Source organism: Benincasa hispida, chromosome 11 (assembly GCF_009727055.1).
Source record: "Benincasa hispida cultivar B227 chromosome 11, ASM972705v1, whole genome shotgun sequence".
NCBI lineage: Eukaryota > Viridiplantae > Streptophyta > Magnoliopsida > Cucurbitales > Cucurbitaceae > Benincasa > Benincasa hispida.
Genome location: NC_052359.1, coordinates 18,411,754 through 18,438,005, shown reverse-complemented (window position 1 = coordinate 18,438,005; position 26,252 = coordinate 18,411,754).

Here is a 26,252-nt window from a genome sequence, read left to right as displayed (position 1 = left end):
TCGGTCATACACGTCTCTCGTACGTGTATTTTCCCTCATGTGCGACTCTAGCCGACTTGCCTCTACTCTAGGCCAAGTTTTGAGACTCAACCTTGCCCAAATATGAGGCTAAGGTCATCACAATGAACGTTGCATCTCTTTCGTCATCTTTGGTTCCCAACAACACGTCCCCACACTTCTACATTGCCTTGGAACTTTACTGGGATGAATTCGGGTCCTTCGTTGAGCCAAATCAGGCTCATAACCCTCTACCGGGGCTTACCGAGTGTTCAGACACTTATCGGGGCTTTCTCAGACATAACAATGCCTACTGGGCTCTACCGGCCTTTTTGGCACCTACCGGGCTTCTACTAGCCTAATGGTCGCCTACCGGGCTCTACCGGGCCATTACACTGCTTATCGGGATAACTCAAGCAAGTATCAGGCCAACCAGGAACTATCGAGTCCCATTGTGCTTTAGGATGCCATCCCGAGTTTTGAGATGTCATCAGATTTCTCTCTCCTAATCAGGCACGCTTATTGAAACCATCATCAACCGACCATGGGCAACAATCTAACTCGAGACTTCCCGGACATCCATCCATCCGGACATAATTGAGACTTAGGCCTTTGTGTCTTTATTACACACCGAATTTTGACCATTATTTTGGAACTTGATTTACTATGAAGACATATTCAAATTTTTGAAAGTCGTTAGTGTACTATTCAACAAGTTTCGGAGCTTTTTGATAGTTATAAATTGTTAAATTGGATTTAAATCCTAAATTATGGTTTATATATAGATTTGAATCTTTCAAAATAAATTTTGGAGTAAATAAGCGTTTGAGACATTAATTCAAGTTTTTGTTGGAGGCTGATTTCTTGGATTAATTTTGGAATTTCAAATTGAGGAAAGTAGTCTTACTACTAGTACTGCCTTTGTGTCAGATAATAAATTTAAGATTAATTTTTTTGGATTCTTGTTGGGATTGGTATCCTAATTCTCCTAGAGTCTCGTTGTTTGTTAATTATACACATTGTTTTATGAATAAAATAACTTTTATTTCATTCTGGCATTTACTCATATCCAATAAACAAAGCTCCATAGTTATCTTATGTAAACTTAAGCATGTATATGTGATATACAAGTGGATCATGCCTTAAGTGATAACCTAAAATAGGCTTGTAGTATAAGGATTAAAGAGGATACCTGTGTTGGATTGATGTCCTAATTCTCCGGAGTCTCGTTGTTTTGTAAAGATACACATTGTTTAATGAATAAAATAAGTGTTATTTAATTTTGGCATTTACTCATCCAATAAAAAAGCTCCTTGGTTATTTTATGTGAACTTAAGCATGTATATGTGATATACAAGTGGATCATGCCTTAAGTGATAACCTAAATAGGTCTGTAGTATAAGGATTAAGGTGGGATACCTGATCCTGGTGACACTACGGATACGACCCGCTTTGTAGAGGTTTGCAAGTGTTATAAACTACTACAGATGGTAGATCCTGACCATTCATGTGGAGACGTGCGAGGGGGTGTCCTATACAAAGAGTTTGTATAAAGACACTGGACCACGAGATGACTAGGCTCTGTATTATAACGTCGTTGATACTAGAGACTTACATCTCACCTAAAATGACCAAAGGTGACACGACCTCAATCTTGAGTGTTTTGAGAAACACCTGCCTTTGAAGGCAGTCCTTTGATTAGAAGTGGCCAGATTGCCAACTCAACATGCCTACCTTTTGGAGACTTGTCTGATCTGGAGCTGGGAACTCAATCCACAAGATGGAATTCACTCCTTTCCTGAAGCAGGGATAAGTAGAGAGATTGCTCCCTTAAGGGCCTGATTCCGGGGCTTGAACATAGTTGGCCACAACTTTTTTTGGAAGAGAAGACTCAGTCATAGTAGGACTATGACTTATGTTCATTAGAGGGATCAATGATACTATAAGGAGTTAGATGTAACTACAGGGGCATAACGGTTATGGCCGAGCTGTACTTACGAGCGATCTGTGAAGGGTTGTTGCGCTGTTGATTGGTTAAGATGGACACATAATATATCTGTGGGTAATGAGAGTTCAACTGTTAGTCTTTTAGTAGAGTGTCTTGGCCAGTTAATGGATGGTGGATCCCTTGACTAAAGAGTTTAGTCAGTATTCACGTACTGTTGGAAGCTTTTGAGCTACAGGTCCATAAGTCCCCTGGTAGCTCAATGGATTTCAATTAGGATTGGTTCTTGGTGCTGATTTGAAATGTTTTTAAACTGACAAGAGGTATTTTGTATTATATATGAATATATCGGTATGGATGTATTGAGATACATCTAGTGGAGGATTTGATGTGAATGAGATTTACATTAAGTACCATGGAATCGAAAAACGAACTATGGTTATATATGTTTCCATAGAGATGAAATATTTAAAATAATAGGTTATAAATATAGTATGATAAGTTGTTATCATTTATATTTATAATAATATTAATTATTGGATAATTAAAATCTTGTTTCTCTAATAACCAAATGAGTGGAAGTTATTGGTGTCATAGTAACCGTGGGATAAAAGGAAAGTTGTTTTCCTAATTTTAATAAGTTTTTGCAATAAGGTTGAAGAAAATTGTTTTTGAGTTTTCTCTCTCTCTCGAAAAAAGCATCTCACAGAAGCTTGTCAAAGAAAATACAGATTTTACTAAGCGACAACTTGAGTGAAGTAAACGAATCTGTAGTGTTTGTAGGCCGACAAACACACACAACAAAACCCACAAAGCACACACAACCCCCCAACCCCCCCCCCACAAACCACAACACAACAAAAAACACCCCAAAACAAAAAACAAAAACCAAACACACCCCCCCAACAAACCAACAACAATAATAAAAAAACCACCAAAAAAAAACAAAAACCACCCAAAAAACCACAACAAAAACAAAACCAACCAAACATACCAAAACAAAAAAAAACAAACAACCACCACACCCACCACCCAACCACCAACCGCACAACCACCCCACAAAAAAAAAAAACACAACCCACCAACCACAACACCCATAACAACAAACACTCCAAAAAACCCACGCCACAAAACCCCAACCTCTAACACCCCCACACCACACAACACCAAAACCCAACCAAACCACCCAAAAAACAAAGCCACACCCCCCAACCACAACCAAAAAATCCCAGGTACTAAGCGATTGCAAAACGATCGCTTAGCTTATGCTAGACGATCGCTTAGCTTTTGCGTACGAGACGATATCAGAACCCCTATAGCTAGTAACGATTGGGCGATGCGGACCATACGAGAGGTTTCTGTCTTCTCCCAACTTGACCCAATTCACGTGATACATCGATTGTCTCACTTCCCTCCTCGTTCGCTCCTACCTCATACCGAAGTCCACACACGAGCCACCCTTTGAGATTTCTCACACCGAGAAATACCAAAGCGAGTAACACCAAACCCAAAACACACTATCTCTGGTCAAAACAAGGCTATAATCTAACTCAAAACCCTCCCAAGATGCACGCTCACTCCAAAGCGAAACCCGGGTCCCACTGATCGGACGCCAAAAGCTACCACAAGAAGGGAGTAAAAAAAAAACAAAGGACGTAGTTCGTGTATCTTCGCTTTTGGAAGTGTTCTGTGACGACGCGATCGACTGGAGGACGAAGAAACGCAAAAGTGTTCGATCCCGTGTTCGAGGTTGCTGTGTTCGAGCGTTCATGAGCAGGAACGTGGAGACGAGTCAACAAACATCCGTAGATTTTCTCCTTGATTTCTTGTTGTATCATGCTGTAATTTCTGTAACAATTGCATAAATATTTTTTTTGTTTATGACTATAATGTTCATACATGATTGTAATTTGGAATGATCTAGTTTTCGCTGCTCATAGAAATCTCAGATTCGATTTCCTTCAATTGGTAATAGAGTTAGGTTGTTCTAATATTCTAAATTACAACTCTGTTTTGAACTTTATTTGACAGTCGTGGTGGGTTTCTGCATTTGTGGTTAATTGTTAAGTGCATTTGGGGTTGAGTTGATGAATGTTTCTAGTTTAATTACCTTTTAGTTAAAGCTTTCTGCAATTACAAAGTGTTAATTTGTAAGGGCCCCTATTTTTTTGGGCATAATTAACTTTGAAATTGAGTCTGTAATTCAAACGTCCGAGTCGTTCGTGATGAAGCTTCGAAGCATGGAGATATGGTTCTCAACGAAGAAGAAGACCAAGCGTTGGTCGTATCATTTAGCCTCAGGTAAACGATCATTGGGATTTAACTAAGCGATCGTTTAGATTGTTCTAGATGATCGTGTAGTATTTTCTAAACAATTGTTTAGCTAATGCTAAGCGACGAGGTAAATCGTTTACTCTATCGCGTAGCGTTGGCTGCCTGATCGCGTAGGCGCTGGAGGTAGACAATCATAGTGGGAGCATGTGATGCTCATCGTTTAGTAAAAGGCGCGTGTTAGACGATCGTGTAGTTAGCAAGCCTCATTGCTTAGTTACTACCTACACGATCGCATGTATACGATACGAAGGCGCTAGCTAGGCGATGGTGCTTCGCAGCTCGTAGTCGTTTAGACAATCACGAAAGTCAGGCGTTGTGCGGAGCGCGCTAAGCGATCGTGTACCTCAAGCTTCATCACTTAGTAAAAGGTACACGATCTTGTAGTAATAGCTAAACGATCATTTAGATTTTTCTAAACGATCGTGTAGTATTTGCTAAATGATCGTTTAGCTATGGGAGCATTGGTAAGTGATAGAGCAAAGCGTTTATTTTATCGTGTAGATGATTGCGGGGTGCTTAGTACACGATGGTTGGAGACGCGATGCTTTGCCCGAGCGGTTCAAGACCCGGTTCGCCTGTTTGAACCAGAAACTCCTTGTTTTTGTAATAGTTAGCTTTAATTTTGTTTTTTTAAGGCAATTTTACCTGGTTTATCAACATTGGTTTATTATACATGTGATGTATGGTGCTTATATGCCAAAGTGTTTGACATATAGTTCAAAATCCACCTTAGGTTGTGCAATTATTCATTCATCATGTATTATAATTGTTATAATCGAGCATGAAGAAATTACTTGAAAGCATGCATATGCATCAAGAAATATAAGAGTTATATTTTGCATGCAGTGAGCATTATCATGTATCATCCTTTTATTATAAGTGTTATAGTCTAAGGGTGAATAGAAGCATGTTTTGCTTGTTTCTTTGCTATTTTGTATAAGTGTTATATAAAAGAAGTAGTAATGAATGGACAATGCATTGAGCATGACACTTAGGTTGTTTATAAGCGTTATGAATGCCTTGCATGTGCTAGCTTCGCATTGTGATTGGTTTTCATTTATAATTGTTATAAATGAAATTAGACCTAAAATCAATAAGAAAGAATTGCATGTGGACTTAGGGTGAACTCAAGCTTTTAAAAGGGTTTTAAAATTGGATTGAGATAGACCTAAGTTCATGTGGTTCTAAAGAGTTTAGTAACCTAGTTTAATCTTTTAAAATCGGTTTAATGGGATTAAATTGGTTGGCATAAAAGATTAAATTTGTTGTAAACCTATCTATAAGGAACCTTTTGTCTAAGGCGGGTTCTGGCTAGGCTAGGGTTCTTAAGTTAATGAAAACATAACACCCCTACTTGGGAACTACCTGGAAAGGTGAATTAGATAGATTTTCAACAAGCATGCGATGTTTTGGTCAAAGACTCCGTTTAAGAGTTTAATGGATGATGATCAAAAGTTATTTAACTATCCAAGGTAAAAGTTACTCTTAGACAAACCTAAAAGTCACTTACTTAAAATCCTTAGCCGTGTTTTTTCTAAGTAACTAAACCCTAGGTTAAAAAATACTCAGTGGGAGGAAGAGACGTATCTGATATGTTTATGATTACACTCATGTTTCTCCCTATATGTTCACACCAGGAGATTCATGCTTGGCCTCGTGGTGCCCTGGGAGTATCCCCCTTCGGATGGTGTTTGCATGAGTTAATATCAAGGTGGACGGAAAGAGTGTTTATAGTAAGTGGGTGAAGGGTGTGTGTCAACACGTCCTATCGTCTCTGTCATTGGTTCACACCGTGAGATCATTCTGTACTCCTTTGTGTCTCCTTTAAGCGTCCTCCTTTGGATAGGTTTTGTGCAGTTGGTTAAGATCAAGGTGAACTCCAGAAATGGATAGGGTTGCTTTAGGTTTTGCCCCAATCGGCTCTTTTCCCTTCGGATTGGCCTTTTGGGACGGACCTCTAGGGCCTAAAATGGTGGGTCACACTTATGGGAGATTGTTAAGTAAGTTAATGATCTCTTGGCGAAATCATGATGGCTAGTCGTTATAGGAGCAAGAGTTGTTTTGGTATTAATGACTGGTTAACAACTTCTCAATTTAGAGGAGGGATAACTGACCTCCCTTCGGTAGCTTTTCTCCTAAACTTTTGAAGTGTCATTACGAAACTAGATGTCACACGGGGTTCATATTAGTTTTGCTAAAGTCTTATTGGATGTTGTTTTGTTTTACAACGGGTATTTGCTCAAAACCTAATGTAGGTCAATGTGTTTTTCTTTTCAGCAACTCGTTAGTATTTCCATTTAACTTTTTAAAATGATTGATTACTTACAGTGCAAAGAATCATATGAAACGAATTTCGTGGCAAACGACCTCGATCCCACTACTCTCCAAAAGAGGAGACAAGACAGTAAATATGATTCATTGGTCTTGAAGACGTGTTTGGTAGAGAATGATGATTCTGCCTGGATCCTTGATTCGAGTGCTACCAATCATGTAAGCTCCTCTTATCAAGGATTTAGTTCTTGCCAAACGTTACCACAGGGATAGATGACTCTTCGAGTCGGTACTGGTGAGGTTGTTTTGGCTGTTGTTGTAGGCAGGCTGAAGTTATTTGTTGACAAGAAACGTTATCTGTTACTGGATAATGTTTTTGTGGTTCCTCATATCAAGAGCAACTTAATCTCAGTTTCTTGTCTCATTGAACAAGGCCATACCGTCTCCTTTTCTGAGAATAAAATGTTTATTTTCAATAATGGAATTGAGATTGGTTATGGTTCAATGGAAAATAACTTATATGTACTAAGGCCGTTAGTCATAAAAGCCTTGTTTAACATTGAAATGTTCAGTACTGCAACCAACTAAAAGACCAAAGGTTTCTCCTAAAGAAAACGCCCATTTTTGGCATCTTAGGTTAGGTCACATCAACCTCAATAGGATTGAGAAGTTGGTGCAAAGTGGACTTCTAAAGAGTTTAGAAGAAAACTCCTTGCCGGTATGTGAATCATGCCTCGAAGGCAAGATGACCAAATGGCCTTTTACTGGAAAAGGTTACAGAGCTAAGGAAGCCTTGGAGCTTGTACATTTAGACCTCTGTGGTCTGATGAATGTTAGAGCTCGGGGTGGGTATGAATATTTCATTTCTTTCATAGATGATTATTAAAGGTACGGGTATCTCTACCTAATGCAACGTAAGTCTGAAGCCCTTGACAAGTTCAAGGAGTATAAGGCTGAAGTTGAAAACTTGTTAGGTAAGAAGATAAAAACACTACGATTTGATCGTGGTGGAGAGTATATGGACCTCTAATTCCAGAACATGGGATTGCATCACAACTCTCGGCCCCAGGTACAACTCAGCAGAATGGTGTATCAGAAAGGAGAAACAGAACCTTGTTGGACATGGTTTGGTCTATGATGAGTTATGCTCATCTTCCAGACTCGTTTTGGGGTTTTATAATGGAGACTGCATGTTATATCCTGAACAACGTTCCCTCAAAAAGTGTTTTTGAAACACCTTTTGAGTTGTGGAGAGGCCGTAAAGGTAGTTTACGCCATTTTAGGATTTGGGGCTTTCTGACACATGTGCTAGTGACTAACCTAAAGAAGTTGGAACTACGTTTGAAGGTTTGCCTCTTTGTAGGCTATCCCAAGGAAACGAGAGGTGGATACTTCTATGATCCGAGTGAGAACAAAGTGTTTGTTTCTACAAATGCCATCTTCTTAGAAGAAGACCACATCAAGGATCATAAGCCATGGAGTAAGCTCATTTTTGCGTGAGATTTCTAGTGAGACTGAGACTGCTGAGGGTTCAACAGGAGTTGTTGAACAGGCCGACAGATCAACAAGAGTTGTTGAGGTCGAAATATCTAGTCAACCAGCTCAAGAGTTGAGACTGCCTCGACATAATGGGAGGGTTATGAACCCACTGGATCACCACATGGGTTTGACCGAAGCCCAAAACTTCATTTTGAATGATGGGTTCGAGGATCCATTGTCTTTTAAGAAAGCAATGGAGGATGTTGACAAAGATGAATGAATTAAGGTCATGAACTAGGAAATGGAGTCTGTGTACTTTAATAATGTCTGGGAGCTTGTTGATCTAACTGATGAGGTAAGACCTATTGGGTGCAAGTGGATCTATAAGCGAAAGAGAGGTGTAGATGGAAAGGTGCAAACCTTTAAGGCTCGATTCGTGGCAACGGGTTATACCCAGGTCGAGGGAGTTGACTATGAGGAAACTTTCTCACCTATTGTCATGCTTAAGTCTATCTGGATTCTCCTGTCTATAGCCACATTTTATGATTATGAAATATGGCAAATGGACGTCAAGACTGCCTTTCTTAATGGTAATCTTGAGAAGACCATCTATATGACTCAACCAAAGGGGTTCATTGTTTTAGATTAAGAGCAAAAAGTTTGCAAGCTTAATAGATCCATTTATAGGCTGAAACAAGCATCTCGATCATGGAACATCAGATTTTACACTATTGTTAAGTCGTTTGGCTTTGATCAGAATATTGATGAGCCTTGTGTCTACAAGAAGATCATCAACAACTCAATAGCTTTCCTGGTACTATATGTGGATGATATCCTACTCAATGGGTATGATGTAGGGTATCTGACTGACATTAAGAAATGGTTGGCTGCCCAATTCCAAATGAAAGATTTGGGTGAGGCACAGTACATTCTAGGGATCCAGATCATTCGGGATCATAAGAAAAAATGGTTAGCCCTATCTCAGGCATCGTACATCGATCAAATGTTAATCAAGTACAGGATGCAGGATTCCAAAAGGGATTTGTTATCCTTTAGGCATGGAATCGTTTTGTCTAAGAATCAATATCCTAAGACACCTTAAGAGGTTGAAGAGATGAGACAGATTCCCTATGCTTCAGCTGTAGGAAGCTTAATGTATGCAATGTTGTGTACCAAACCCGACATTTGCTATGTAGTTGAGATTGTCAGTCGGATCAGTCCAATCTAGGATTTGATCACTGGACGGTGGTCAAGACGATCTTTAAGTATCTTCGAAAAACGAGGGACTACATGCTCGTGTATGGAGATAAAGATCTGATCCTTACAGGATACACAAACTTTGACTTTCAGACCGACAGAGATTCTCGTAAATCAACATCGGGGTCGATGTTTACTCTAAATGGAGGGGCTATAGTATGGCGAAGCATCAAGCAAGGATGCACATGGATTCCACTATGGAAGCCGCTTGTGAAGCAGCTAAGGAGGTTGTTTGGCTAAGGAAATTCCTTTCAAATTTGATAGTTGTTCCAAATATGGATTTGCCTATCACTCTGTATTGTGATAACAGCAAGGCTGTAGAAAATTCGAAGGAGCCTCAGAGTCATCATCAGGGTAAGCACATAGAGTGAAAATACCACTTGATCAGGAGATTGTGCATTGTAGTGATGTGATAGTCACGAAGATCGCATTGGAGTACAACGATGCTGATTCTTTTACAAAGAGTCTCACAGCTAAAGTGTTTGAGGGTCACCTGGAGAGTCTGGGTCCACGGGACATGCGACATCTTATCTAGGGCAAATGGGAGATGATACTAGAGAATGCCCTAGTTTATTATATATTATACATGCTTTATATTGTATTTTACATTAGTCTCCCAAAGCATTAGGACAAGTGAGAGATTGTTGAGATTGGTGTCCTAATTCTCCCGGAGTCTCATTGTTTGTAATTATACACATTTTTTTATGAATAAAATAACTGTTATTTCATTATGGCATTTACTCATATTCAATAAACAAAGCTCCATGGTTATCTTATGTAAACTTACGCATGTATATGTGATATACAAGCTGATCATGCCTTAAGTGATAAACTAAATAGGTCTGTAGTATAAGGATAAAGGAGAGACACCTGATCCTGGTGACACTACGGATACGACCCGCTTTGTAGAGGTTTGTAAATGTTGTAGACTACTACAGATGGTAGATCCTGACCATTCATGTGGAGACATGCAAGCGGAGGTGTCCTACACAAAGAGTTTGTATAAGACCGGACCACGAGATGACTAGACCCTGTATATAACGCCGTTGTTACTAGAGAATTACATCTCACCTAAATGACCATAGGTGACATGACCTTAATCCTGAGTGTTTTAGGAACTTCTGCCTTTGAGGGTGGTCCTTTGATTAATATGGGTGAAAGTGGCCAGATTGCCAACTCAACATGCCTACATTTTTGAAGACTTGTTTGATTTGGGAGCTGGGAACTCAATACACAAGATGGAATTCACTCCTTTCCTGAAGCAGGGATAAGTAGAGAGATTGCTCCCTTAAGGCCTGATTCCGGGGCTTGAACATAATGGCTACAACTTCTCTTTGGAAGAGAGGACTCAGTCATAGTAGAACTATGACTGATGTTCATTAGAGGGATCAGTGGTACTTAAGGAGTTAGATGTAACTACAGGGGCATAACGGTTATTGGCCGAGCTGTACTTACGAGCGATCGGTGAAGGGGTGTCACACCGTTGTTTGGTTAAGATGGACACATAATATATTTGTGGTAAGGAGAGTTCGGTTGTCGATCTTTAGTGGAGTGCCTGGCAGTTAACATATGGTGGATCCCGTGACTAAAGAATTTAGTCAGTTATTCACGTACCGTTGGAGCTTCGAACTACAGGTCCATAAGGTCCCCTTGGTAACTCAATGGATTCAAGTTGAGGAGCAGTTCTTGGTGCTGATTTGAAATGTTCAAATTGACAAGAGGTAATTTGATTATATATGATATGATCGGTATGGTGTATGAGATATATCTACTGGAGGATTAATGTAAATGAGATTTATATTAAGTGTCATGGAATAGAAGAAGAGCTATGGTTGATATGTTTCGTGAGATGAAATATTAAAACTATAGGTTATATATATATTATGGTAAATTAGTTATCATTTATATTTATAATAATATTAATTATTGGATAATTATTTCTTCTTCTCTAATAACCAATTGAGTGGGAGGTTATTGGTGGTTTCATGGTAACCGTGAGATAAAAGGAAAAATGTTTTTCTAATTTTAGTAATGTTGGTAAAATTGATGATTTGAGATTTCCAATCTCGGAAAAATTCTCACGGAGAGTTGTCAAGTAAATTAGATTTACTAAGTGACAGCTTGGATGAGCTAAATGATCGTGGAGTGTTAGTAGGCGATAGACACTCAGCTAAGAGATGAGCTAAACGATCGCATAGCTTTTGCTAGACAATCACTTAGCTTTTCTTAAACGATTGGGCATTGACCTATACGATAGGTTCTTCCATCTTCCACTTGCTCAATCATTTACACGATTTTGGTTTCCTCCGGTTTTCTGCCTCAAACCAAGTGCACAAAGAGCTCTGATGTGTTGTAAATGTGATACGATTATGATGTATGTTTGCGGTGATGAGTTATGCTTGCACATGCAAGTTTTCCTAGTAAAACCCAAGTATAAATCTCACTAGGTTTCTTGCTAAGTTTAGGGTCGAACACAGGGACTACTGAGTTACTATGCGATAGTAAATTTGATTCCTTTTTGGTGGCAAAAACAAAGAAGTTGGATGGTGTTTTGTTAAGTATATTTCCTATGCGACGGATTCGAGTAAAGAGTTGATGAAATCGAAAGTTACAATGAGTATGCGATGAATAGGTTGAATACGATAATGTCGATAGGACTTATGTCTAAGCCTCTATTCTTGTCTATGCGATGATGAATGATGCTCACATACACAAGGTGACCACATACTATCATATCCTATTTATAGGGTGCATGCGATGCATAATAGCAAACAAAACTTATGTCTAAATTTCCATCTCTTGCTTATGTGGTTCTAAACTGACTCTCTCAAGTCTAGATTCTTTCTTTAGACTACTCTCTCAAGTATCTCTAATGGGTGAATGACGCATACATAAGACAAGATGATCGCATAAAGTGAAGATCTTAGGTCATGCTAGCTAAGTACTTCTCAACCCATTCGGAAATTTAGCTACTCATGTGAAATGTGGAGAGATTGAACAGATGTTGAGATGAGAATTCCATTTTCTATAAATAAAGTCAGAATACAAAACAACAATGGAAAGTAGGGATAAGAAGCCTGGTAGCAATGTCTTGCTTCCCGTGGCTTTTACACTGTCTTTTCACTCTAACTATGCCCAGAAGAATATCCTTGCTTTCGCAAGTGTCGGCCCTCTCTCCTTTTATAGTGCTTCCCGGTAGTCTTTCGAGCTTTCCAAGAATGTCCTCTCGGCGTCTTATTCTCTTCGCTCGCCTCCGCCTTCTAAGTATAAGAATAACTACAGACTAATGGCTATCTATATTGTATATGATCTAACTTGTTTTTGGCGAACTCCTTTAACGATGGTGGCCTTCGATATTTATAGAGATCAAGGTGAAGAAGCTTTTCTCTCTAATGATTGCAATGATGGGCGGTCATTAAATCTTCTGCTCTGATGTGCCGATTAATGGTCACCGAAAAGTTGAGTGTACTTGCTACAGTGTGTCGTTAACGACTTGTCAACTAAATTCGGATTCGACCGTCATCACATTTCCGTTCCATCATGATTTATTACGTTTTCACCTTGGTGCGCTGTCTTTATGTACCCACCTACTTGAGTAACTTCTCGCGAGTGCATACGATTGCATGACTTTGCGGTCGCAATATTTCAATGCGTGCGGACGCCGAATTCCTTGGATCGTAATTTTACTTGTGCCAACGCATTTTTCCTACACAAAATAAGTAATTTAGCTGCTTTTATGCGATCATAATATTCTCAGTTTACTGCTTTTGGACATGATTTTGTATATTTTTACCGTCGCATTCCTTCATTGTTTTACTTATTTGCGCTGTAATAACGTGCATTTCTACCCGTTATCACACTCCCAAATTTAAAACAATACTTGTCCTCAAGCATAAACTAAAAATTTTCTTTAGAGAGTCAGCCGCCTTTTCCTTACCTAGATTTCTCGAGGTGCCTTATTCAAATATTATGAACTAAAATCTTCTTAATTTTTATCCTGGTCTCTTCCTAAAATATTTCTAATACTTAGGACCGCAAGTTCAACCTTAAAAAAGACTTTACTTGTTTCCAGGACATCGCATGATTTATTTCACAACTTTTTCCAACGGGGTGTTTCCAAATGATTTTTATCCTTGTGCGGTTTAGATATTCTTTTTGTGATCTTGCGTTGATCCAAGTGCCTTACCTTCGTTTTGGCTTGCCCCTACGAGTGTCATGCGAGCATCCAACTACGAGTGACGCGCTCTTTCTCAGTCTAAACTCATGCCCATTTGATAGCGGAGTTGCGATCACTTGATTTATGCGTTGATCACGATTCCCACCTTCATTTTGGCTTGCCCCCACGGGTGTCATGCGGACATCCAACTACGAGTAGGATCCGATCTCAGCATCAATTTTGTTTTTGGTTCAAATGTCTAAAAGGAGCAAGGTCGAAAATAAATACTGGCACTTTCAAATTTATACGCAGCAATATCCTCATTGCTGATAGACTGAAATGATTCATGCGATGCTCTTAGGAAGTTTCATAAAAGTCATTTTGAAAGAAAGCTGGTGAACCACTAACTTCTAGAAATGTTTCATGAATTGACCATACTGAAATTAAGTTGATTCTAGTATTATGCGATGAGAAATAGAGGCATGAGTTTCATCATTGAAATCATAATTGGTACAGGGAAAAAAATTCGGTGGCTAACTAAAGTAATCAAAATTCAATGATTGCGCCAAACTAAAGAGGATGCGATGATAAAATTAGCAATGTTAAAATGAGATGCGAGAGTGCAGAATTTGGAATAAGAAAGTCAAAGAAAGATACAACCCCCAAATTTTCTCTGTTGCCCGCATCATCTGTGATCGCATCTTTTTTTGCGGCGGGCTGATTCCTTGATTATGATGGGCTGAACAAACTGGTTGTATTTTTCGGTTATCGCGTAGCTCCACCACAAACGTTTACTACGATCATTGCTAAAAAATCAAGAGGGTAAAAAATATGAAAGACAAAGTTTGATAATTTTTAAAAAGTAGTGTTTGTACAAAAAAAAACGGGTAAAGTAAGTTCATGAAAGAAAGATATAAAAAGGATACTAAAAAAAATTGCATCCCTGATGAGTTTGAATCGCATATAGCGTAGGGACTGCTCATTTCTTTTTTAGTCAGGATTTCCTCAGGTCCACGGAGGTTTTCTCACGATGGAAGTCTCCTCCGTGATACATCTTGACTCTTTCCTTGTTGACCTTGAATGCGTTAGTCCCTTCTTCATTGGTTAATTCGACGACACTATGCAGGAATACTTCTTTGATTATAAATGGTCCGGACCAACGTGACTTTAATTTTTCGAGAAAAAGTCGTAGCCGAGAATTCTATAACAAGACCTTCTGTCCAACCTGGAGATTCTTTTCGCATAGTCATTTGTCATGCCAACGTTTTGCGCGTTCCTTGTAGATTTTGACATTTTCATATGCTTGGATTCTCCATTCGTCTAGCTCAAGCAACTAAAGATTTCTTGCCTCCCCTGCAGTTTTCAAATCAAAATTGAGCTTCTTCACTGCCTACAGTGCTTTGTGCTCTAATTCTACCGATAAGTGACATGCCTTCCCAAACACCATCGCATACGGGGACATGCCTATAGGTGTTTTATAGGCGGTTTTGTATGCCCACAAGGCATCGTCCAGCTTCATGGCCCAATCTTTGCGTGAAGGATCTACCACCTTCTTTAGGATCAATTTTATTTCCCTATTAGACACCTCGGCTTGGCCGTTTGTCTGTGGATGGTATGCGGTGGCGACCTTATGGTGGATATTATACTTGAGCAGCAGTTTATTGATGACGCTATTGACAAAGTGGGAGCCTTCATCACTTATTATGGCACGTGGGGTGCCAAAATGAGTGAAGATATTTATTCTCAAGAATTTAGAGACTATCACTGCATCGCTTGCGATGCATGATACCGCTTCAATCCACTTGAAGACATAAGCGACGGCCAATAGAATGTACTTCTGACCATTTGTGGTGGGAATGGTCCCATAAAGTCTATGCCCCACATGTCGAAGAGTTCCAATTCTAAGATAATGTTCATTGGCATCACATTCTTCCATGAAATGTTGCCCGTGCGTTGGCACTTGTCGCATCTCATAGAATAGTCTCTTGAATCTTTGAATAGAGTCGTCCAAAAATACCCGCTTTGTAACACTTTTGCTATTGTGCATTGACCTCCAAAATGTCCACCATACGGTGAGTCATGGCATTGGGACAGTATGCGCTGATAAGCAGTTTCTGGCACACATAGATGTAAGATCTGATCTGATCCCCTCTTGTAAAGATTTGGCCCGTCCCAATAATAGGATTTACATTCGTGCATAAGCCACCTCTTTTGGTGGGCTGTGTAATTTTCTGGAAATTGTTCACAGACCAGATAATTGACTGCATCTGCGTACCATAGTAATTTTTCAATTTTGAACAGCTGCTCATCTGGAAAGGATGCGTTCACTTCCGATTGGTTGCGGTCTACTTTCGGATTCTCTAATCTTGATAGGTGGTTCGCAACCTAGTTTTCCGTCCCCTTGTAGTCAATGATTTCCACGTTGAATTCTTGGAGGAGGAGAACCCATCGAATTAACCTCGACTTTTCATCTTTCTTGGTCATAAAATATTTGATTGCCAAGTGGTCGGTGTGAAAGATCACTTTAGATCCTGGCAAGTAAGCTCTGAATTTTTCCAGCACAAAGATCACTGCAAGAAGTTCTTTTTTAGTGGTAGTATAATTTTCTTAGGCAGGGTTCAGTGTTCTACTCGCATATGCGATGGGGTGTAGCATTGTTTTTCTCTTTAGTGCTAGCACTGCCCCCATCACATAACCGCTAGCATCACACATTAGCTCAAATGGCTTTGTCCAATTAGGTACAATCAACACAGGTGCGGTTATCAATGCGTTCTTCAGTATTTTAAATGCGTTGAGGCATTGTGAATCAAAATCAAACGTTCCATCGGCCTCTAGCAACGCACTCAATGGTTGAGCAATCTTCGAAAAGTCCTTCACAAAACGACGGTAGAATCCTGTATGTCCCAGGAAACTCCTGATAGCCTTCACATTTGCTGGAGGTGGAAGCTTTTCAATGGCCTTAATCTTCGCCTTATCCATCTCCAAACCTTTCTTAGAAACTTTGTGCTCGAGCATAATACCTTCATTCACCATGAAGTGTCACTTCTCCCAATTCAGCACAAGATTTGTATCTTTACATCTCCTCAATATCTTCTCCAAGTTGTTTAGACAGACTTCATATGTTTTCCTGTAAACCGAGAAGTCGTCCATAAAAATTTCCACTGAATCCTCGAGATACTCAGAGAAGATGGCCATCATACACCTCTGAAACGTGCTCGGCGCATTGATAATCCGAACGGCATGCAGCGAAAAGCAAACGTTTCGTATGGGCAGGTGAATATGGTTTTCTCTTGGTCTTCAGGAGCAATCATTATTTGGTTGTAGCCCGCATACCCGTCTAGAAAACAGAAGCAATAATTTCCTACTAGGCAGTCTAGCATCTGGTCAATAAAAGGCAAGGGGAAATGGTCCTTCTTCGTCACCGCATTGAGTTTGCGGTAGTCCATGTAGATTCGCCACCAGTGACGGTCCTCATTTGGTATTAATTCATTGTTTGCGTTTGAAAATACCATCATTTCCTCCCTTTCTTGGGCACGCATTGCACAGGGCTGACCCACGTGCTAACGCGCGATTGGGTATATAATTCTGCGTCCAAACATTTATTATCTCCTTTTTCAACAACCTCCTTTTCATCGCCTGGTTCCGTTGAGGTTTGATAGACCCTTTTTGGTTTTCTTCGAGACGTATCCTGTGCATGTTGTATGTTACGCTGATTCCTCTTATGTCTGCTAGTGTCCACCCTATTTCTTTTATGTACTTCTGTAGGATGCTAAGCAACACATTTTCTTGTGGTTCTTGTAGCGCGGAGGAAATTATTATTGGCAAAGTTTCATTTTGCCCCAGGAAAACATACTTCAGATGACTTGGCAGAGTCTTTAATTCCACTGTAGGTGGTTGTTCTAAGGATGGTTTTTGTGTTTTTCTTTCTTCATTCAAATTCAATTTTTCTTCTTTGTTTGCTGTTTCCATGATCACATTGCAAGTTTCTACTGATGCGGTTGGATTCTCTCTTTCATCTTCTTCATCGGACTCATCTTCTTCATTGTAACTGGGTTCATTGTCAGAATCGGATAGGTCTTCATCTTCTGGATACTTCATGGCTTTAATGATGTCAAACCTGAGCTTCTTCCCATTTGCACTCAACGTGATCTCTCCCTTGTACACATCAATTTGAGCGAGACCAGTAGATAAAAATGGTCGTCCCAATATGATGGGTACATCTTTGTCCGCTTTGTAGTCGAGAATGATGAAGTCTGCCGGTAGAATGAATTTGTCAATTGAGACCAGGACATCCTTAAACTTTCCCTCTAGGTGAACTAGGGACCTGTCCACAAGTTGGAGAGTCACCGTCGTGGGTGTCAGCTGACCCACATTCAATTGTTTGAAAATTGAAAGGGGCATTAAGTTTATACTGGCCCCAAGATCGCAAAACGCTTGACCTATATATATCCCACCAATTGAGCAGGGTATTGTGAAGCTTTCGGGGTCGCGCATCTTCAGTGGATGTATGGTGTTTGACTTTTGCGTTAACGCCACCGTTGCAAACTTCTCTGTGCTCATTTTCCTTGTCACCATGTCCTTAAAAAACTTAACGTATTTTGGCATTTGTTCGATCGCTTCTGTGAAAGGGATGTTGATATGTAATTGTTTTAATATTTCCATGAAGCGATGGTACTGCACTTCATCATTTTACTTCTTCTTAAGTCTTTGGGGGAATGGTGGCAGCTGTACCTTCACGGTTCCTTGTTCCATAGGCTTAGAACTGGATGAAACTTCCTTTTCCATTGTCTCATTTTCTTCTGGTTCATCCTGTGTCAACGGGGTCTTGGATTCCATCGCAACTGGGTTAGTCTTATTTGGCTCCGTCTTCTCTTCTGCTATTGTTTTTCCACTTCGCAAGGTCACGACTTGACATTGCTCCTTTCCTGTGTTCCCCAGGTTACGAGGGAGCTCAGTTGAGCTCAGTAACACCTCTTACGGTCTGTTTTTCAGCTCGCCCGCAATCTGTCATATTTGGATTTCGAGATTGTGGATTGAAGTCACCTAATTCTGGAGCGCGGATTGAAGTCACCTAATTCTGGAGCACCGTCTTGTTCTTCTCCATGTACTGCTTTAATAAGCTCTCTAGGGAAGAAGACGGCGGCATTTGCGAGCTGCTAGCTTGATTTTGCGATTGACCGTTTGTTCGCGGGAAAAATCCTGGCGGCCCTTCTTTTTGCACCATAGGTTAATAATTTTGCTGTTGAGTATTTTTCCACGCGAAATTGGGGTGGTTTCTCCACCTGGGATTGTAAGTGTTAGAGAAAGGATTGTTCTTTACGAAGTATACAGATTGCGGGTTCCTCGGACATTCTTCCATCGGATGTGCTTCTCCACAAGAGGCACAACTTGTGCTCATCTGATCAATTGCGGTTACCTGCCCTCTTTGCATTCCCGGGCTATTGATTGCGATGCCATGTATCAGATTCATCATCGCATTCATTTGATTTTGTAGGGATGCGATGGCCCCATTGTTTGTGTCACCTTCTCAAATTTTAAGTCGTTGATCACTTTCCCTCCAATCTTCATGATTCTTTGAATGCGATCAAGAATTTTTTAGCCTTATCATACGTTTTGTCAAGCAGACCACCAGCTGCTGCTGCATTGGTAGCTGTCTACGATGCAGGGTTCAAACCGTGATAAAATATCTCCATCTAGAAACAGTCAAGTAAGCCATTATGCGGATAATCTCGCATTAGTCTCTTAAACCTCACCCAGGCATCGCTAAGCAATTCGTCAATTTCTTGTTCAAAATATGTAATCAACTTCCTCCTTCTTGCGTTCTCGATTAGGGGGAAGTATTTTTTCATGAACTTTACTACAAGTTGTTCCTAAGATGTTATCTCCCCTGGTTCAAGAGAATAGACCCATTTCCTTGCCTGATCGCATAACGAAAATGGGAACAACGTTAGTCGAACTTCCTCGGCTGAAATATTTGGGAACACAAAAGTGTTACAGATTTTGATGAAATTCTGGAGATGGGCGTACGGATCCTTGCCATGCCTTTCACCAAACTGTCCGGCCGTCTGAATCATCTACAACATAACTGGCTTCATTTCAAACCTCGATCCGTCCAGAGCTAGCCTCATGATTCCTTGGGAGAAATCATAGAGGTTGGGCGATGCATAGTCCCGGATGGGTCTATTGCGGACGTTCGCCAGGAGAATGGGGTTTGGCATGATATTATTCGCATTTGCTGCTCTGTCTTCCGGTTGTTCCGCCATATTGGGATTTCTCTCTTGTTGTTGTTGGCGGTTGTTTCTTTTTCTTGTTTAGAACATTCTTTCGATCTCTGGGTCGTAGTTGGGTTCAGTAACGTGTCCTTCGCTCATACGACACCCACTTCTTCCCTTACCAAAGGATTGGCAGTGCACAGAGGTTGAAAGCTGCAAAGAAAATAAAAAAGTTACTGTTAGCGCAATATGTACTGCTGTAGTCCCCAGCAACGATGCCAAAAACTTGATGCGTTGTAAATGTGATACGATTATGATGTATGTTTGCGGTGATGAGTTATGCGTTGCACATGCAAGTTTTCCTAGTAAAACCCAAGTATAAATGTCACTAGGTTTCCTGGTAAGTCCAGGGTCGAACATAGGGACGACTGAGTTACTATGCGACAGTAAATTTATTCCTTTGCGGTGGTAAAAACAAATAAGTTGGATGGTGTTTTGTTAAGTATATTTCCTATGCGACGGATTCGAGTAAAGAGTTGATGAAATCGAAAGTTACAATGAGTATGCGATGAAAGGGTTGATAAGGGATTTAGCTAACACTTCCTAAGATTGCGTTCACGTTATGCGATCATGTGATGCGTGGAAAATGGAGTAAATAAATATGCGTTCATTGTTTGTTCTCCATGCGTCACTGGTCATGCATTGGACTAAGGGATATGCAATATGCGTCTGATGACCATGTGTTCCTACCACAAGTTTTCTTGCTCTCTCGCCAAGTATAACGAGATTGCAAGTTTCTCGGGGTGATTCGAGGTCGAACTCAGGGACTTGTAGCTAAATTTTATGAAGTAAAGTGTTTGTGGAGAAGAATAAAAGAATATTGAAGTTTAAGGGCTATGCGCTACTCCTACTTCTAACTAAACAGATTAAGCAATAGAAGTATGACTATGAGAGTTAGAGATACGGAAACTCTTAACGCGAAATAAGATGCATGAGAAAATAGATAAAATGGCGGGGATGACTTCACCGCATCAATAAGCTTGATCGCAAGGGTAACCCCAGCCAGCGCAAGCTATACGATTATGCTATACACACTTGACAAAGACGCATGCGATGCATATGCGATAGTATCGGTAGAACTTATGTCTAAGTCTCTATTCTATCTATTTAGGTTATCACTTAAACAAGGTGACCGCATACTTTCATGTCCTATCTATAGGGTGCATACACTGTGTAATAGTAAACAGAGCTTATTTCTAAGCCTCTATTCTTGCTTATGCGTTCCAATCTGACTCTCTCAAGCCTAGATTTGGTTTTTAGACTACTCTCCCAAGTATGCCCAAATGATGAATGATGCGCTCATAAGACAAGGTAATCACATAAAGCATGGTTGATGTAAGATTATTCCTATCTCTAGGAATACTGCTTACTTTGCTTAATGCATTCCACTACTTACCTTCTCAGGCAGTTAGTCGCCGCTGATCAACTCATAGACAAGCGTTGCTACAGTCTCACACTAAGCAAATAGGATTTTCTCACAATACCCGCGCAACACACACCTCTCGGTGGTTTGTTACCTGCTTCATATGTCTATGCCACATGATTAAGTATGCGATACTCTAGCAATCTTACTTAGTCGTTGCAATGAAAGTAAAGGATGATAAGCAGAAGTAAATAAAGATGGAATCGAAGGAAATAGAGAAATGCATTGATCACAATATGTATTAATCTCTTAAGCCACAATGTAATACAACACAGAGATAGAAGATATATAGAGGGCCAGATGGGCAATGTCTTGCTTCCATCAGATGTGTGTAAAGGCTGCCGGTGGTGCCATCGATGGGCGATGGAGTAGTCTCTCTAAAGATCTATCTCTGGCGGAGCTCCGGTCGTCACTCGGAATGGTTGAAGAAATGAAGAACTCTCAAGAATATCTTCTCACGCTTTCGTCTGGATCACAAGGATCTGCCCTAAGGCAGAAGCTCGAATGATTTCAAGTTGTGCTTTAAGGCTTCTATTTATAGAGCTCGATCGCCGACAACATTAATGGTCATTCTTTGAAATTTTGCTGCTAATGGCATGATGGACCTGCTCTGAATCTCTGCTACTAACGGCGTGGTAGGTGAAATGTCAACATCAACTTTTGATACTCCCAAGGTATGTGTTCGTGCTTGGTTTCTGAAGTATCATCACATTCCACCACCCTTGCGTTCATCCCTCTATTATGGTTATTTCTCTGTAGCCGCAACCTCTATGCGATGGACACATGCGGTTAATGGTCGCAACTGTTGCGATTGGTGTCCTAATTCTCTCGGAGTCTCATTGTTTTGTAAAGATACACATTGTTCAATGAATAAAATAAGTGTTATTTAATTCTGGCATTTACTCATATCCAATAAACAAAGCTCATTGGTTATCTTATGTGAACTTAAGCATGTATATGTGATATACAAGTGGATTATGCCTTAAGTGATAACCTAAATAGGTCTATAGTATAAGGATTAAGGTGGGATACCCTAATCCTAGTGACACTATGGATACGACATGCTTTGTAGAGGTTTGCAACTGTAAACTACTACAGATGGTAGATCCTAACCATTCATGTGGAGACGTGGAGCGAGGGTGTCCTATACAAAGAGTTTGTATAAGACCTAGACCACGAGATGTCTAGACTCTGTATATAACGCCGTTGGTACTAGAGACTTGCATCTCACCTAAACGACCATAGGTGACACGACCTCAATCCTGAGTGTTTTTGGAACTCCTGCCTTTGAGGGTGGTCCTTTGATTAGTATGGGTGAGAGTGGCCAGATTGCCAACTCAACATGCCTAACTTTTTGGGGACTTGTCTAATTTGGGAGTTGGGAACTCGATCCACAATATGGAATTCACTCCTTTCCTGAAGTAGGGTTAAGTAGAGAGATTGCTTCCTTAAGGGCTGATTCCAAGGCTTGAACATAGTGGACACAACTTCTCTTTGGAAGAGAAGACTCAGTCATAGTAGGACTATGACTTATGATCATTAGAGCGATCAGTGGTACTTAAGGAGTTAGATGTAATTACAGGGGCATAACGGTTATTGGCCAAGCTGTACTTACGAGCGATTGGTGAAGGGTTGTCACACTGTTGATTGGTTAAGATGGATACATAATATACCTGTGGTAAGGAGAGTTCGGTTGTCGATCTTTAGTGGAGTGCCTGGCAGTTAAATGATGGTGGATCCCGTGACTAAAGAGTTTAGTCAGTTATTCACGTATCGTTGGAGCTTCAAGCTATAGGTCCATAAGGTCCCCTTGGTAACTCAATGGATTCATTTGAGGATCAGTCCTTGGTGTTGATTTGAAATGTTCAAATTGACAAGAGATATTTTGATTATATATGATATAATCGGTATGATGTATGAGATACATCTAGTGGAAGATTGATGTAAATGAGATTTACATTAAATACCATGGAATAGAAAAAGAACTATGGTTTATATGTTTCATGAGATGAAATATTAAAACTATAGGTTATAAATATAGTATGATAAGTTGGTTATCATTTATGTTTATAATAATATTAATGATTGGATAATTAATTCTTTTTCTTTTAAATAACCAAAGTAGTGGGTGGTTATTGAATCATGGTAACTGCGAGTTTAAAAGGAAAATGGTTTTTCTATTTTAAAAAGAGGTTTTACAAACGATTGAAAAAGTTTTGATATTTCTCTCCGTGAAAAAGAAACTCATGAAGTCGTCAAGTAAATACAGTTTACTAAACGACGGCTGGGCGAGCTAAACGATCGTGCAGAGTAGAGCTAAACGATCGTGCAATATTTACTACACGATCGCATAGTTTTGCTTGACGATCATTGGTCCAAGGTAAACGTTCGTGTAGAGTCTGTAGGCGATAGACTGAGCTAAACGATGAGCTAAATGATCGCATAGCTTTTGCTAGACGTTCGCATAGCTTTATCTAAACGATTGGGCATCGACCTATACGAGAGATCTCCGCCATCTCCCACTTGCCCAGTCGTGTATGTGATCGGTGTTTCCTTCTTCGTGTGCCTCAATCCAAGTTCGAATAGAGCCCACCCTCTGGATTCTCATACCGAGAATACCAAGGTAGCCTTGTTGGTGGTGTTAGACTCAATTCGACACCATCGAGGTTTTCTAGAGGTCGTTCGTGGTACTGTGTAGGCTGCTGTTTGTGTTGCGAAAGAGTTCGTGACCGAGGAGATCGTTGAGGATGAGCGTGAAGTGTTCGTGTTGTGTTCGTGCTATGTTGCGGTCGTGTAGATTGAGCGTTCGAGGTTGCTATTGTTCGAGCAGTCGTGCGCATCCGAGCGTGGAGACGCTTCTGCCATTGTGCGTATAGTTTGATCTTTTTATGCATTTGTTTCATGCTATAATTTCTGCATTTGAATTGTATAACCACTTGTTTGAAGTCGACTATAAATATATGTTCATTCATGATTGTAATTTGGAATAGTCTTGTTTCGCTGCTCATGGAAATCCCAGTTTCGATTTCATTCAATTGGTATCAGAGTCAGGTTCTCTGATATTCCAAATTACAGATCGGAAATGAACCCGTTTTACAGTCGCGGTGGGTTTCTGCATTTGTAGTTAACCGTTTTTTGCATTTGTGGATGTTTTGATGAACGTTTCGGGTTTTAAATTGCCTTTTTGTTAAAGCTTTCAGTATAACAAAGTGTTAATTGTAAGGGCCCCTACATTTTTCGGCGAAATTAACTTTGCAATCGCGTCTGTAATTCGAAAAGTTCAAGTTCGTCGAGTCGTTCGTGATGAAGCTTCAGCGCATGGCGATGTAGTTCTCAACGAAGAAGAAGACCAAGTGTTGGTCGGATCATGTAACCTTAGGTAAATGATCATTGGGATTTAACTAAGCGATCGTTTAGTAGTTTTTTCTAGATGATCGTGTAGTATTTTCTAATCGATCATTTAGCTAATGCCAAGCGATGGGGTAAATCGTTTACCATATCGCGTAGCGTTGGTTGCGCGATCGTGTAGACGCTGGAGGTAGGCAATCGTAGTGGGAGCATGCGATGCTCGTCATTTAGTAGAAGGAGCGCGCTAAGCGATCATGTACTAGGCTTCATCACTTAGTAAAAGTACACGATCGTGTAGTAATAACTACACGATCTTTTGGATTTTTCTAGACGATTGTATAGTAAATGCTAAACGATCGTTTAACTCTGGAGAGCTGGTAAGCGATAGAACGAAGTGTTTGTTTTATTGTGTAGACGATCGCGAGGTGCTTAGTACACAATGGATAGTTGGAGAAGCGATGCTTTGCCGAGCGGTTTGAGACCCGGTTCGCCTGGTTGAACTGAAGACTTCTTGTCTTTGTAATAGTTAGCTTCTCTTTTTGTGTTTTTAAGACAATTTCACCTGGTTCTTCAACTTTGATTGCTTATACATGTGATGTATGGTACTTATATGTCAAAGTGTTTGTCATATAGTTAAAAACCCACCTTAGGTTGTGCAATTACTCATGCATCATGTATTATAATTGTTATAATCAAGCATGAAGAAATTACTTGAAAGCATGAGCATGCATCATGAAATATAAGAGTTATATTTTGCATGCAGTGAGCATTATCATACATCATCCTTTTATTATAATTGTTATAGTCTAAGGGTGAATGGAAGCATGTTTTGCTTGTTTCATTGTTGTTTTATATAAGTGTTATATAAAAGAAGTAGCAATGAATGGATAATGCATTAAGCATGACACTTAGGCTTCATAATCGTTATGAATGCCTTGCATGTGTTAGCTTAGCATTGTGATTTTTTCTATTTATAAGTGTTATAAAGGAAATTAGTCCTAAAATCAATAATTCAGAGTTGCATGCGGACTTAAGGTGAACTCAAATTTTTTAAAAGGGTTTTAAAATTGGATTGAGATAGACCTAAGTTCAAGTGGTTCTAAAGAGTTTAGTAACCTAGATTAATCTTTTAAAATCGGTTTAATAGGATTAAATTGGTTGAATAAAAGATTAAATTTGTTGTAAACTTATCTATAAGGGACCTTTTGTCTAAGGTGGGTTCTGGCTAGGCTGGGATTCTTAAGTTGATGGAAACGTAACACCCCTACCAGGGAACTACCTGGAAAGGTGAATTAGATAGATTTTCAACAAGCATGCGATATTTTGGTCAAAGATGCCGTTAAAGAGTTTAATGGATGATGATAAAAAAGTTGTTCAACTATCCAAGGTAAAAGTTACTCTTGGGAAAACCTAAAAGCCACTTAGTTAAAATCCTTACCCGTGGTTTTTCTAAGTAAACTAAACCCTAGGTTATAAAATACTCAGTGGGAGGAAGAGGCATATCAGATATGTCTATGATTCCACTCATGTTTCTCCCTGTATGTTCACACCGTGAGATTCATGCTTGGCCTCGAGATTCCCAGGATGCATCCCCCTTCAGATGGTGTTTGCATAAGTCAATATCAAGGTGGACAGAGAGAGTATTTATAGTAAGTGGGTGAAGGGTGTGTGTCAACACGTCCTATGGTCTCTGTCATTGGTTCACACCGTGAGATCATTCTGTACGCCCTCATGTCGCCTTCGGAGCATCCCCCTTCGGATGGGTTTTGT